The sequence below is a fragment of the Sus scrofa genome, chromosome 14 (genome assembly GCF_054392235.1).
Source record: "Sus scrofa isolate SSC_HxYL_T2T_F1_AM1 chromosome 14, Sscrofa_HxYL_maternal_Yorkshire_Landrace_v2.0, whole genome shotgun sequence".
Classification (NCBI taxonomy): Eukaryota; Metazoa; Chordata; class Mammalia; order Artiodactyla; family Suidae; genus Sus; species Sus scrofa.
The window spans coordinates 157,544,420-157,558,783 of record NC_139396.1 but is presented as its reverse complement, the minus strand read 5'-3'; the positions used below and the strand labels follow the sequence as shown (position 1 = coordinate 157,558,783).

At 49.5% G+C, this 14,364-nt stretch overlaps 1 long non-coding RNA gene across 7 annotated transcripts in view; it reads left to right on the top strand.

Annotated features, from left to right (window-relative positions):
• LOC102160613 (uncharacterized) overlaps window positions 1-14,364 on the top strand; it is a 113,402-nt gene that overhangs the window by 42,565 nt on the left and 56,473 nt on the right. For 2 of the 7 annotated variants that reach the window (XR_014827724.1, XR_014827727.1), the window contains one exon: window positions 9,859-11,266. The exons of 3 other annotated variants lie outside the window; for them this stretch is intronic. This is a non-coding gene — a long non-coding RNA (uncharacterized LOC102160613). Of the gene's footprint in view, window positions 1-5,177; window positions 5,530-6,017; window positions 6,133-7,037; window positions 7,335-9,467; window positions 11,267-14,364 lie in introns of those variants that run through there. 2 more of the 7 variants (XR_014827726.1, XR_014827728.1) reach the window with 2 other exon arrangements.

The window sequence follows — 14,364 nt, the reverse complement described above, 5'->3', positions numbered from 1 at the left end:
AGAAATGGTAAAAAGACCAAAAAAAAAAAAAAAAAAAAAAAGTCAGGAACAAAATATGAAGGCGAAGGTCCCTGATGGGAAGGGAACACGGGCCATATATTTTTAGATCCACTCTAATCAACCACAGTTGCCTGGTTAATTCAGGTAGAAACGGGGTCTCTTTCCATCTAAATGATCTGGGTAATTTAAGTTGCGAACTTCGGTGTGCTCTGGTAGACACTGATTAAAAATGACTCACACATTAGTCATCAAGTAATAACTAAATACTTTGGAAAAATGACTCCCATCAGAAGTCTTGATTTCTTACTCTTCGTGATGATCAAAAAGTTATCATGAAAGCTCACAAAATATATTGTTAAGTGAAAGATGCAAGGTGCAGAATCATGTGCATATGCTACCATTCATAGCAAAAGTAGGGGAAGAAGAGTATATGTTTTCATCGGGCTGTAAATGCTTTAAAATCTCTGGAGGAAAAAGAAACAAAAACAAAAGACATTTAATAGTGCTCGTTTGCTGTTGGGAGATATGAGGAATTGGCATCCTTTGGGGATTTTTTAACATTTGAACCAGATGAATGAATAATTTGGCAAAAAACCCAAGTTATTATTTAACTTAAAACCCTTTATGCCAAGTAATTGGTGATTAGTGGCTAAATGCAGGAGGGTCACGTTGAGATACTCGACCAGCTTCTCTCTCGCATCTGTCTTTTGGCTGAAGGGAACCATTAAGGCAGAAATAAGGGCGAATGCATTTGCCTTCTCTCCCAAGCAACTTAAGAAGAAAACTTGACCATCAAGCCTGAGGTAGCAGGAAGAACCCCAATCACAAAGAAGGTTGCTGGCCAGCCTGTGAGGTGCACCCTCCCAAATCTTGAGTGCACCCCTCATGTGGATTCAAAAATGGTTTAAATGCCATTAAACTTTTATGTTAATATAATCTCTATCTCTATTTTATATATATATATATAATATCAACATTTAATATAAAAACATTGAATTATATAGTTTCAATGAATAAATTACGTGCTATGGTTATATGAACTATATCTCTGTAAACTGTTAAATCAGACAAAAACTCTGCCTGTCTTCTCACTTGTAAACTCTTTGAACACACCAGTGTTCCAGTGCCTTTAGGAGGGCTGGCTCAGCAGGGCGCCAGTAAGTGTTTGATGACTGAATGAGATTCACATTAGCCATAGGGGTAGTTCCCATTTACCTGCTAATTCTCTCTGGCTTATATTGGTAACCACTCCCGTATGACTACCTGGATCTCCATTTCAGGAATCTGCTCATTTTTTTCTTTTACAAGTTTTATGGTTAAAAGCAAAACAGAAAACCTTTTAGGTCTCTACTCGAGAAGAAATCACAACTCAACAATAAAAAAAACCAAGTAACCCAATTAAGAAATGGGCAAAGGTCTTGACTAGACCTTTTTCCAAAAACGATATACGTATGATTAACAAGCGTATAAGAAGATGCTCAGCATCACGAATCATCAGGAAAATGCAAATCAAAACCTCAATGAGAAATCACCTCTCATTCATCATGTTGGCTACTATCCAAGCCCACCCCCCCCCAAAAACAGAAAATAACAAGTGTTGGCAAGGATGTAAATATATCGGAATCCTTGTGCCCAGTTAGTGTGATTGTAAGATGGTGCCACCACGATGGGAAACAGCGGAGGCTCCTCAAAAATAAGCAAAAACTACCAAATGATCCAGCCGTCCCACTTCTGGGAATATATCCAAAAGAAGTGAAAGCAGGGTCTTGAAGAGACATTCGGGCACCCATGTTTATAGCAGCGCAGTTAACGATGGCCCAGAGGTAGAAGCAACCCAAGTGTCCACCTGCAGATGAATGGCTAAACCAAATATAATATATCACACAGTGGACTATTATTCAGCCCTTAAAAGGAGGGAAGACCTGTCACATGCTACAACATGGGTTAAATATTGAGGACATTAAGTGAAATAAGCTGGTCACAAAAAGGTAAAGCCTATGATTCCATTTATATGAGGTACTAAAATAGTAAAATTCATAGAAACAGCAGAACGGCAGTTTCCAGGGGTTGGGGCAGGAGAAAAGGGAAGTTATTTAGAGGATATAGAGAGTCACAAGATGAAAACACTCTAGAGATCTCTTCTACAACAATATGAAAATATTTAACACTACTGAATTGCACACTTAAAAATGTTAGGACGGTATATTTTATAAGTTTTTTACTAAATAAAAAAAGAAATCAGCTGTAAGATTGCAAAAAGCTTGCTAACTAGTGAAGCTTGGTGGTGGATACATCCAAGTTTATTATACTGCTGTCTCGATTTTAGAGTACTTGAACCTTTCTGTAAAAAAGGAACTGAGCAAAAGCTCCCTGGTGATCTAGTGGTCAGGACTCAGCTCTTTCACCACTATGGCCTGGACTCAATGCCTGGTCTGAGAACTGAGATCCTACATCAAGCCACTGCACACTATGGCCAAAAAAAAAAAAAAAAAGTAACAGAAAATAATACAGCTCTTTATCAAAAGCCACCCCAAGAAAGACCCACTGAAGATCTGGATTTGTGAAACATCCAAAGGGGTTGAGGATGTGTGAGCCTGGTCTCACTTGTTCATGGGTCACCTTCGACCGTGCAGAGGGAAGAGAATTCAGTGCTGCCTGTCAGACCCTGGACCACACCTCCTAGGAACCTGGTCAGTAACAGCAGGCAGCCTATTTTCACTTCTCAGGTTCCTCCGATACGCGACAATGATCCGAGCATTACCTTCTCTCTGTGTAATGCTCTACTGGAGAGATGCAAATATACTGGTTATAGGACATGTATTTCTGATCTGTTTTATTTTTGATCCATATTTATTTATCTCTGTCAGTTGATACCTGGTTAAACGCCTCCACCTACCTTCCTGGAATCAGCAGTATCAACAATCTTGATATTTTATTAAGCTTTTCTTTTTTTTTTTTTTCCCCGGAAAATCCAGTTTATTTTCCACGTTGTGGTCAGATCCAGTCTCTGTGAGCAGTTTTTCCACAAGACTGTTGTTTGCTATCAACTCAAACTCCTGGTCTGACAACATGGCCAAATAAAGCTTTTGCAAATCACCTCTTAAAATTTGAAACAAAAGTGTGGCAAATCTTTCCTGATAACATTTACTGAACAACAAGTGGTTAAAGAGCAGTTTAGGTTTGGAAAGGTGACCAGTACAACACCTGAGTTCAGGAAACTGAGTCCTATTACGCTTTGCTCCGGTTTTAGCCACCATGCCACTCTGTCCATTTGGGGGGGGGGGGGGGGAGAAGGGCTCCGGTTTTAGCCACCATGCCACTCTGTCCGTTGGGGGGCGGAGAAGGGCTCCGGTTTTAGCCACCATGCCACTCTGTCCATTTGGTGGGGGGAGAAGGGCTCCGGTTTTAGCCACCATGCCACTCTGTCCGTTTGGGGGGGGGGGAGAGAAGGGCTCCGGTTTTAGCCAACATGCCACTCTGTCTATTTGGGGGGGGGGAGGGCTCCGGTTTTAGCCGACATGCCACTCTGTCCGTTTTTTTGGGGGGGGAGAAGGGCACGCAAGTGGACTTGAGGATTTCCGCTGTACGAAAAAGACCTGACTCTGCAAGCCAGACAGTGTAAGCTGCCTTTTAGTCTTAAGACTAGACATTTTTAAGACAGAAGCTTCTGATCTATTTTATTTATGTTCTTTATGTTACCTGATACCTGATTAAACGTCCCTGCTACCTTTCTGCAATCAGCAGTATCAACACTCTTGATGTTTTATTAAGCTTTTCAAACACACCATCGAGTCTCCCAGCTTGAATACATTGCTGTTACCATGGCTTCAGTCCCAATCCAGCTTCCCTGGGGGTATTTGCCAAAATATTCTTGGATTCATACGTAATCCATTTACTAATTTACATTTGAAGGGTAATTGTTTGTGTAAGATATTAACCACATGATTAGGCCCATAGATGGCTGCCCAGGTGAGCTGGTAAATTATATAAAAAGAACAATAAATAACAATATAATGATAACCAAATGTGGGAGGTCAAACGAGTAGGCTAGTTTTCATCCAGGGTACCTCTATATTATGCTGGAGGTTCAGATAAAAACTGAGGCCGTTGCACATCTAGGTGTTTTATTTACCTGCTGCCAAATGACTATACATTTGGGCAAATCACAGAGAGCGAGGTAATTTTCAGTGCTGTGGACAAAGGTGTAACTGTAGGCAGTTCAAAGACTGGACTTCGAAGATGATCAAGATGATGTTGGAGAGACGTGAGAGGGAGACAAGTCCAGGGCATGAGGGTGTAGTATGAGAGGAGAAAATGCCAGCAAGTAGTAATAAAGGAGTATTTGACAGGTGCACACACAGTCACAGTATCTAAAAGCAGCATTCTCAGACATGGGAGGGTGTAATTGGGATCCAGTGTAATTTACAGTGGTCTTGCATCACCTTCTTTACTGGGGAGGGGGGCAGATAGGATGAGAAGCATGAAAATCACTCCTAAGTACAGTATTCCTCGCTGTTCAGCCAGCTCACTGACCGTTCTTGACACTGGTTCATGAATTTCCAGCCCTTGAGTTATACATCTGAAAAACAAATTGCCCCCAAAATAGTAAAAACAAAGGGTGTGTCGTTTCTTGCGTTATTTCTGAGGCCAGCCTTTGATCTCTGCGGCATATTGAGAAATGAGGTTACTGGGTGCTTTTATTTTTTTGCTCCTTCAGCCATTTGTCAGCATGTGACATAAAAATCTGAGTTGTCCCTCTTGGTCTTTATCAGAGATCGCCGTGTGCTTTGATCTGCCCTGTGACTGACGTTTGTGCATGGTTTCCCCGTTTAGCTATCTGACTTTGGCTTGCTCTTTTAGTCTAAAAGTTAACAGTAGTTTTTTTTTTTCTTTTTTTTTTTTGCTATTTCTTGGGCCGCTCCCGCGGCATATGGAGGTTCCCAGGCTAGGGGTCCAATCGGAGCTGTAGCCACTAGCCCACGCCAGAGCCACAGCAACGCGGGATCCGAGCCGCGTCTGCAACCTACACCACATTTCACGGCAATGCCGGATCGTTAACCCACTGAGCAAGGGCAGGGACCGAACCTGCAACCTCATGGATCCTAGTCGGATTCGTTACCCACTGCGCCACGACGGGAACTCCGGTTTTGGTTTTTTTAACTCCTCGTATCCTCAAGCGGGTCTTCCGGGTGGAGCATTCGATTGCCCAATGACACCTGGGCCATGAGGTCAGCAACGTCGGCTGACGATGTGTAGTTTCCACGCGACGTCTATGAACTTCTGAGTTGGAAGGAGAAACGTCAGGTGAAAAGTTCCTAAAGTTGGTGCGAGCCTCACGTTGCCACGGTCTGTGTAGAAGACATGGAGGCTGGTGTGCAGAGTACACGCCTCTTTCCCCACAGTCCGCGGGGTCTGCCGGCCCTCGGTTTGCCTCCCTCCACGTGATCGCCGTCGGGGGAGCAAGGAGAGCATGAGGTGGCATCGCGCTGGCCTGCGCGCCTGGCCCTCTCCGGCGCTGGGGATGTCGAGGTGGGTGCCCAGTTCCCGCTGTGACGCCTCCAGCGCCCTCACGTTGTCAGTTAGCGTCAGGTCTCACTGGGACCTTGGGGACGCACGTAGCAGGGAAAAGTATCGACATTGTGCAAACCACGTGCTCGGTGCTTTGGAGAGGTCTCTTGTGTTGTCACCATCCCCACGTCACATGTGGGAAACTGGGGCTGATGACGCTAATGAGCTTCCCCATCTTCACTGCTCGAGTCCCTTTTCCTTCGTGCTGTGGTAGCGAGACACCTGGGGCTCTCACACCTCAGTGCTCACACTTGTGTCTTCGGCTTCACAGTCAAGCTTCGCCCCAGTGAGGGAAACGGCAGATGCTGGGAGAGGAGTCTGGGGGCATGTGCTGCAGGCGCAAAGCACTGGGCACACACCTGACCCTGCAGGGCAGCCTGATGAGGGTGGGGACCGGGTCAGCCCCCTCCTGAGCGAAGGACCACAATGCAGTTTCTTGCCCGCTCCAGTCCCTGGCGTCCAGCCCAGCATCCCGAGGATGCGGGAGAAGAGCGGGCGGCCACGTCCACCGTTGAGGGTGCGCCCCCTTCAGTCCTCACGTGCAGGCGCTTCTTAAAAGCAGAGGTAGTTCTCAAGGAACAGCACTTTGGGTGGCCCTCACCGGGGGTGGGCACACCCGTGTGGGATGGATGACAGAGTCTTCCTTTGTGACCCTTGTCACTGTATGATGAACATGTGACAGCAGATGCTGGCTGGGTGTCTGTTTTCTCTGTCAGGCTTCATGGGTCTTGTGAGCCCTGGCTGTGACTGTCACCTTCACCTTGGAAGCCTCAGCCCTTCCTCAGAGCCTGGCACGTAGAAGGTGCTGGATGAAAATGAGTGGGATGAATGAGTAGAGTAGTACTCTTACCTGGGTGGTGGCTCTTGAGGGAAGCAGAGGTCCTGGGGGGAGAGGTGCGGCTGGTCTCAGGGGAGGGGGCAGGTCCTCATCAGGGAAGTGACTCAGTCACAAGCAGGAGGCTCAGGCAGGGCAAGAGGAAGACGTCAGGAGGGCCAGGGGTTCAGACTGGCAGGTGGAAGAGTCCTGGGACAGGGGTGTGGGGCGGCAGCAGCCAGCAGATGTGAAGAAGGGAGCCGGGCAGGGCAGGGTCAAACCTTAACTTCCTAGTGTGAAGGCAAGGACAGGGAGGGAATAAAGAAGGAGGGATGAGAGAAAGAGGAGTGAGAAGGGATGGAGAGGAAAGAGGAAGAGGAGGATGTGGGGGAAGAGGAAAAGACGAGAGGGCGGAAAGGTGGAAGGAACAGTCTTCTCTCCTGTGAAGGCTGGGAGGACGCAGTTGTTTTATAAAACATCACCGAAGGTGAGGGAAGGCAAATAGTGGAAGAAGGGGAGCAGCTGATCTGTGATCTGACGTGGGAGGAGAGGTGCCCCACATCCGTAGTGAAGGCGAGAGACTGACGGGGAAGAGATGGGCCAGGCAGAGGAGCATGAACAGTGGCGCCGGCTTATTTGTAACTTTCATTTTTAGGTAAAGATGATTGGCACGGGGATGGCTTGGATGAAGGGAGCCCCCTGATCTTTAACTTGCAGGTCACATGGAGAAAACTTGGAGAAAATGCTCCGACATGGAGATGTCAACTTGAGTGACAGCCCGGCGTGAGGTGCCTTGCTCTGGCTGCCTCCTCTCCATGCATCACTTCACAGAAATGATGCCTGCCATTTGAACAGAAAGACATTCTCCCCGACCGGGGTCAGGAAACTGACAGGGCCCACCCATTAATAGAAATAACTGTCATTGAAAATAAAAGGCTTGGTGGAAAACTTCAGAAATCTATTAGATAACATGGGGCCTGTGATTGGGGCACCCATGAATCACAGGCGCCCAGATGTGGCACCATGAGTGGGAGACAGTTACATCCGGAGCATTCGGTCCCCCCGCCGGCCCGGTGGCCTCTCCGTGCTGATGTGTCAGCTGTCTCCTCTAATTTATTGCCCGTCTGTGTCTTAGTCAGGAGCTTCCCCTGTGGGACACCCGGGGATGGGATCTTAATGAAAAGACGAACGACCACATGGTTTCTGATATGACGACTTCTTAGGGCAAAAACTCTTTGGTGATGGGGCTTCTTTGGCACAGATTCTTTCCTGATAACATAATGAAGCCAGTTGTGCTCACTGCTGAGTAGGGCTCAAAATCTCCGGCTTCCCTGCTCTTTCATGACGTCTTACTTCTTGATGCAAATAGCATATTGCACTGAGGTATTTGGCTACCAAGGGGATTATATGATATTTAGGCATTTTTATTTTTATTTTTGCTTTTTGGGCCACACATGAGGTGTATGAAAGTTCCCAGGCTAGGGGTCACATCCACCCTGCAGCTGTCAGCCTACGACACGGCCACAGCAATGCGGAACCCGAGCTGCATCTGTGACCTACACCACAGCTCACGGCAAGGCTGGATCCTTAACCCACTGAGCAAGGCCAGGGATCAAACCCACATCCTCATGGATACTAGTCAGGTCTGTTTCCACTGCGCCATAATGGGAACTCTGATATTTAGGCATTTTTGTCTTGAGTGTTCAGTACATTCTGTAATTAGAGGGCACACAAATATGAGATGCTTGATGATATGCTGTCAGGAAGGATCCTTTATGGCCTGTTTCTGGGTGTGTGATACCTGTGGTTTTTGCTTAGGCTGGTGAAGTAAATAAAGAACATAGCATGGAGTTCCTTTAGTGGCTCAGTGGTTAACAAATCCGACTAGGAACCATGAGGTTGTGGGTTCGATCCCTGGCCTCGCTCGGTGGATTAAAGATCTGGTGTTGCCATGAGCAGTGGTATAGGGCTCAGATGTGGCTCGGGATCCTGCGTTGCTGTGCCTCTGGCGTAGGCTGGCACCCCTAGCCTGGCAACCTCCATATGCTGTGTGTGCGGCCCTAGAAAAGACCAAAAAAAAAAAAAAAAGACGTGCGCGCACACACACACAAAAGAACATAGCGGTTGTGTCGTCTGTCCGTGGTCTCATCTGATCTGATCCTTACAGTAATGTTAAGATAAGAACTAATGGGGCCCCGTTTTCCAAGGAGACACGTGAGGTGCCGAGTGATTAAGGGCTCTCCCCAGCGTGGCCACTCACCTCAGACTCCAGTAAACGGGGCCAACCTGAAAGATAGGTGTTTATCCATCGCTTTACGATGAGGAAACCGAGGTTCAGAGGTTGTGCGGCTGATATGAGTAACAGATTCATCCACAGGCTGCCGTGCTCCAGAACCTACTGCAAGGAGCTTTCAGAGAAGACGGCATCAGTCGTCCGTTTCTGTATAACAAATCTCCACATATGTGGTGACTTAGAAAAACACCCATTATCTCATCATTCCATGGGTAGAAGTCCACTGGGCTCTGCTGGGCTCAGCTCAGGGTCTCACAGAACTGAAATCAGGGTGTCAGCCTGCTGGGCTCTTATCTAGGGAAGAATCTGCTCATTCAGGTTGTTGGCAGAATTCGGTTCCTTGCGGTTGTAGGACTGAGGTCCCCGTGCCCTTGTTGGCTGTTGAGCAGGGCTGCTTTCCGCTCCCACAGCCTAGTTTTCAGCCCTTGTGTGTGGTCTTCCCCACCTTCAAAGTCGGGGACGAAGCATTGAATCCTTTTTGTGCTTTGAACCTCTCTGATTTCTCTATCTGCCCCCAGCCAGAGAAAAGTCGAGATATTATGTTAGGCCCACCTGGATACTCTCCTATCATAAGGTCAGCTGATCAGTAACCTTAAGTACAGCTGCCGAACCCCTCGCCACGTCACATACCATCATCACGGGAGTGATCGCTCGTCATATGCACAGAGAAGGGGTACATGAGAGTAAGGCTTATCTTAGAGTTCTGCCCACCACAGACCCTGGGCTGGGGACTGCTGGCCCATGGGTGCTCAACTCTTGACTCAAGGGAACCCACTGGCTCTTTTCTCCTAGGAGGTTGAAGCTGACCCTAGTTCTTCTCAGGGCACTCATAGTTCCCGAGCAGTAAACGATGGCCAACGGAGGGAGCACCGACCCAGGGATCTGGAGACCCAGGTTCTAGCCCAGGCTCTGCCCCTCACTGTCTCTGGGACCCTGAGCAGGTGGCACCACTGTGCCCTCTGTAATGGATGATTGCTTTAGAATCCAAATATGAAGGCCACACACCCTACCAGGCAATGAAGGGTGACCCAAGGAAGGAACGAGCCGTGCGTCTGCTCTCAAGGAGCTTGTGACCTTGAGCAGGGGTGTAAACAGCTCCCCAGCCAGAGTCCACGGGCCCAGTTCTCCATCGCCTCCCAGCCAACAAGTCCTGATCTCATGCGTCCCCCTGCTGCCACCCCAGGTGTTCCTGAGGTTCTGAAGAGTGCGTCCATCCCGTGAAGCTGACGGAATGAGTTTGTCACCGCGGCTGGGTGCGTCCGCTCCTTCATACCATTCTCCTTGTCTGCTCCTCTCCACCCCAGTGTGGACACAGCCTCCTCCCTTATGTCTACAGGCCACGGAGGCTTGAGGGTGACACCAGAGCCGTGGTGTAAAGGAACACAAAATCTAAACAGATCCCGGAAATCACATCTCCCGGAGTCATGGGGGCCCCGTTTTGGCCCTCTCCTTGGGTGTCCATCCCAGACGGCCATGCTGGGCAGGGCCCGCCGGCTCCTCCCGGGGTGAGGGGATGGCTTTCATCGTCTTCCTCTGACCTGAGTCGGTTCGAGGCCATGTGCTTCCTGTCGGCCAGAGAAGGACAGGACTGACTCCCCACCCACGACTGCGTCCCCTGAGGAGGTGCCGCTCCTGCCTGGCCGAGACATCCTGGAGCATCAGTGCAGGGTGTTTGATCGAGTGGCGGCCTCACGCTCTTCATCCCAGGCTTGGGGCTCCACGTTGCGTGACCCCAAGGACACCACAATGTCCTCCTCGCCCCCAAACCGACGGATGCACAGTCTTTTCGCAGGGACCAGGTGGGCTTCCACCTTTCGCTAAGGAGGAACCTTTCGAGTTGCAGTTTCCCTCGTTTTTAGCCATCAAGGTTTCAGAAAAATAAACATCAGTGTGGTTTCAGCCCCAGAGCACCCAGTTAGCAAACCATAAGACACGGGGTGCCACCAAGAATGTCTCGGGTCACATTCCCTGGAGACAGACTCTGAGAGGGAGAGCTGCCTTCAGAGGTGTCCTGAGGAGGGGAAGGAGGCCCCCAGCAGCTCCGAAGCCTGAGGGGCCCGCGTCGAGGGACATGGGCTGACCTTGGTCTCCCGGCTTCAGCCTGTGCCTGGCTGCAGGCTTCCCCGAGGCACGGAACTGAGTGAGTCTGCTCTGTGGCCACAGGCACTTGGCAGTGAGGACCGCAGCTGAGGGCAGCTGGGGGACGAATGCTTTTGTCCTAAAGAGGGGAGCTGGGCAGGAAACGCTAGTGCCCGCTGCCAGGAGGCCCTAAGGAAGGGCTGAGGGTTACAGAAGAAGGAGAAACCCATCCCAGGAAGGCTTCCTGGAGGAGCACAGAAGCAGCCGCTGGAGGACTGGTAGGTTTTGGAGGAAGGACCACTTCCCAAACAGCATGGGAGCAGGATGCGTGCCCGCCGGGCAGCCTGCAGTGGTTGTGAAGATTGCCTTCTGTTCAGTCCTTCCGTCTCTGGAAGGCAGGAGGCTCGGGCTGGGCGAGCACCCGGACGCCTGCAGCTCTAACAGGGTTTGACCCCGTGATCTCCCACCCGTCAGAAAAATGCACGGGGAAATAAAAATAATGGCGAGGTTAATTAATGGTGCCTGCAGCCTTCTTTTTAACCTCTTCCACTTCACTATGTCAATAATAACTCAAGAGTAGACTTTCCCCAGGATATTCCGAAGCGTGACTAATTGCAAAAACACCGAACACATTTCCCCCCGCCCCACCCCCTGCAATTTGGAAAATGATTTTGCGTTTGTCCAGACAGAGGATGCAAAATGGGTGCGTGCATTTGAACATGTTTCCGCAGTCAGGGCTCATGCTGAGCCCTGGGCAGCTTCAGCCAACCCTAGGTGCTCCTTTAGAAACCAGGCCCAGCAACAGCCTGACAAGTCGGTGCCCTGCTGAGCCCTGGGCAGCTTCAGCCAACCCTAGGTGCTCCTTTAGAAACCAGGCCCAGCAACAGCCTGACAAGTCAGAGACCTACGATATCCCCTATGTGCGCCTATCAAGATGCTTTCTGAGAATTAGTCTAGAGTCACATGTGCAGGATTTCTTTTTCTGAAAGTGAATTTTGCCTCCGAGACATTCACATCGCTTGTCTAAAGGTCACGTAAATACATTTATTGGTTAATTTTAATTTACCTCCTGCGACGTGAGCCTCTCGGGTTGTGTATGAGTCCAGGGAGGATCAGGCAGTGTATGTGGCCTGGTGGAAGGTGATGCGTGTCTGGCACACAAATGCCTGGCAGGCTGTGCTTCCCACATGCCTGGCAGCCCAAAACACCAAAGAAGGAAGCCTGCCCTGCATTGATTGTGTGCCCTGAGCAAGGTGCTTGTGGAGATTTCCCAAGGGCCCGGCAGTTACTTCACTTCCTCTACCTGCTCCCATGGCTCGTCCCCTCCCACGCGGGCTCCAGGCTGGCCTCCTGCCAGTGAGGGTGGAAAAAGTGCCTGCACACAGGGGGACGGCTCTCTCGCTGCTTGCGGATCAGGATATCCACATGGAAACAGACCCTGGCTTATCTGCCGGGTGGGGAGGGACACATGGCCTGGGCTTCCCTATTGCCTGGCCGATGGCCAGATGACCACCACGTGGGTGGGCGAGGCCATTCCAGCCACCAGCCTCCAGCCGACCTGCCGGCTGACCGTGGATGCATAGCGGCCTCAGCGGAGATCAGCTCTAAAGAGCCCGTCTAGCCCAGCCCAGGTTGCTGGGCAGGTCGTGAGCTAGATAAATGGTGGGAGTGCTTTGTTATTTAGCGAAAGCTAATTGATTTAGTCCTCGCCTTCCGTCTCTTTATCTATAAAACAAAGATAAATTATCTACTTCATAGGGCTTCTTAAAGCTGCAACAAGTCCTAGCCCGTAAGAGGGACTCAGAATTTGTTTGCTCCATCCTCTTCTTCAGAAGATGAGATACTGTGAATTGAGCCCAGTTCTTTAACCCCTTCTCCCACCATATCCTTGCTGTGGTCCTTTGCGGGGAGTGTTGACTTTGGGCTTGGCCATGTGACTGGCTCTGGTCCATGGTATGTGTCAATGATATGTGACAGTGACTGATTTTGGTCCCAGACCTTGAGAGGCCTGGAGGGTTTCCACTGGCCCTCTCTCCCCTGCCGTTGTCATCAGAGGAGGATCCTCTGGGTAGGGCCCTGGTTGCAGCAGGAAGAGGAAAGACAGGTCCTTTGCAGAGCTGCCTCTGAAACCCTCCCAGTCCAAGCAGGCGGAAGCAGAGCCCAGCCTCGATTAGTGGACACCAGCTCGTTGGTGAGGATAAATCGTTGCTGTCTTGCCAAGCCCCTGAGGTTTGGGGTAGTTGATAGCAGCATTATTGGGGCAATGGCTAATGGGTGCCGCTAGGATCCAAATTCACAGACCACACTTGAGAATCTGGACAACTCTCACGAGTGTTTGGATCAAGGCCAGAGTTGAAGAGGGATGTCGGAGGCTGGCCCCTTGCTTCAGCCATGTATTGGCTACCTGAGAAGGTGCTCGTTGACTCTGGCAGGCCATCTGTTGGGAGTAGCAGGACTGAGAATGACAAGCCTTTCTGCAACTCACAGGCAATCTGCTGTGTCAGGGGCTGTGGAAACCCTACCAGCACCAGCCCTCCTAGCCCTCAAAACAGCACCAGGAGGTAGGTACCAGCCCCTCCCCAAGTCAGGAAATAGAAACAGGGCAGGGGAGCCGAGAGTTAGGATCCAAGCCCTGGCCTCAGCGCTGTCTCCCACCCAACCACAGCTCAGCAGCCTCATTCCGTGGGTAAGCTCCAGCTCTCTGGGGTTTCAGCTGCTGCCAGGCTCAGCCAGTGCTTTGTGCTTATTGTAGAGGTCAGCAATGATACCTTGAAATACCGTAATTCAGTTTTTGAACTCAAGGACGCCTTTGTGCAGGAAAACACTTCCTTATGCCCAGATTCTGCATTCATAGTGGGTGTTCTACAAATCACGATTTTTCCCTCTTTTTTCTTTCTTTCTTTTCTTTTCTTTTTTTTTTTTTTTGAGAAACTATGTTGTGTGTGTACCGCAGAATATGCATTTCTGTGAACACAGTTCATTTTCACACCTGATTTGGATGCAGCTTCAAAAAGAGCAGGTATTGTCGGGCCAAGGGGAAGCTTCCCGAATGACTAGTGAGATATGGAAATTTGCTGCCACGGGACAAGTCAGGTTGGAACTCTGGGCTGCTTCTCACGCTTTTCTCTTGAACAGATGGTTCTACCAGTAGGTGATGGTATCATTTATCTGTCAAACTGAGACACGGGTAAAAGTGAAAAGGGGCTGGGAAAACAGGTGTAATCTGGGACTCTTCTGGGCAAACCAGGGGTATGTGGTTGCCGCATTCCGACAGGGAACTGTACAAAAATAATAACTCACCTTTGGAAAGGACTGGTTGGTTTACACAGCCATTTCACCTGCTCGGAGAAGCATTATCAGAGTCTCGTTTTATAGGGGAGAAACCTGAGCCCCTAGAGTTTTAAATCCATGGGACAGACCACACCCCTGGCCAAGTGGGGACTGGAGTCTAGGTTTTCTAACCCCAGGTAGGATCCTTTCTTCTTCAGGACTTTGCGGGTCCATACAGATGGGTTGCTGTGGCCTGCACTTGACTTCTTGAGTAAATGAGCGAACATAGCAGCCAAAAACTACCCAGGAACACAACGGTGCTGCAGCTTGTGATTTTGTA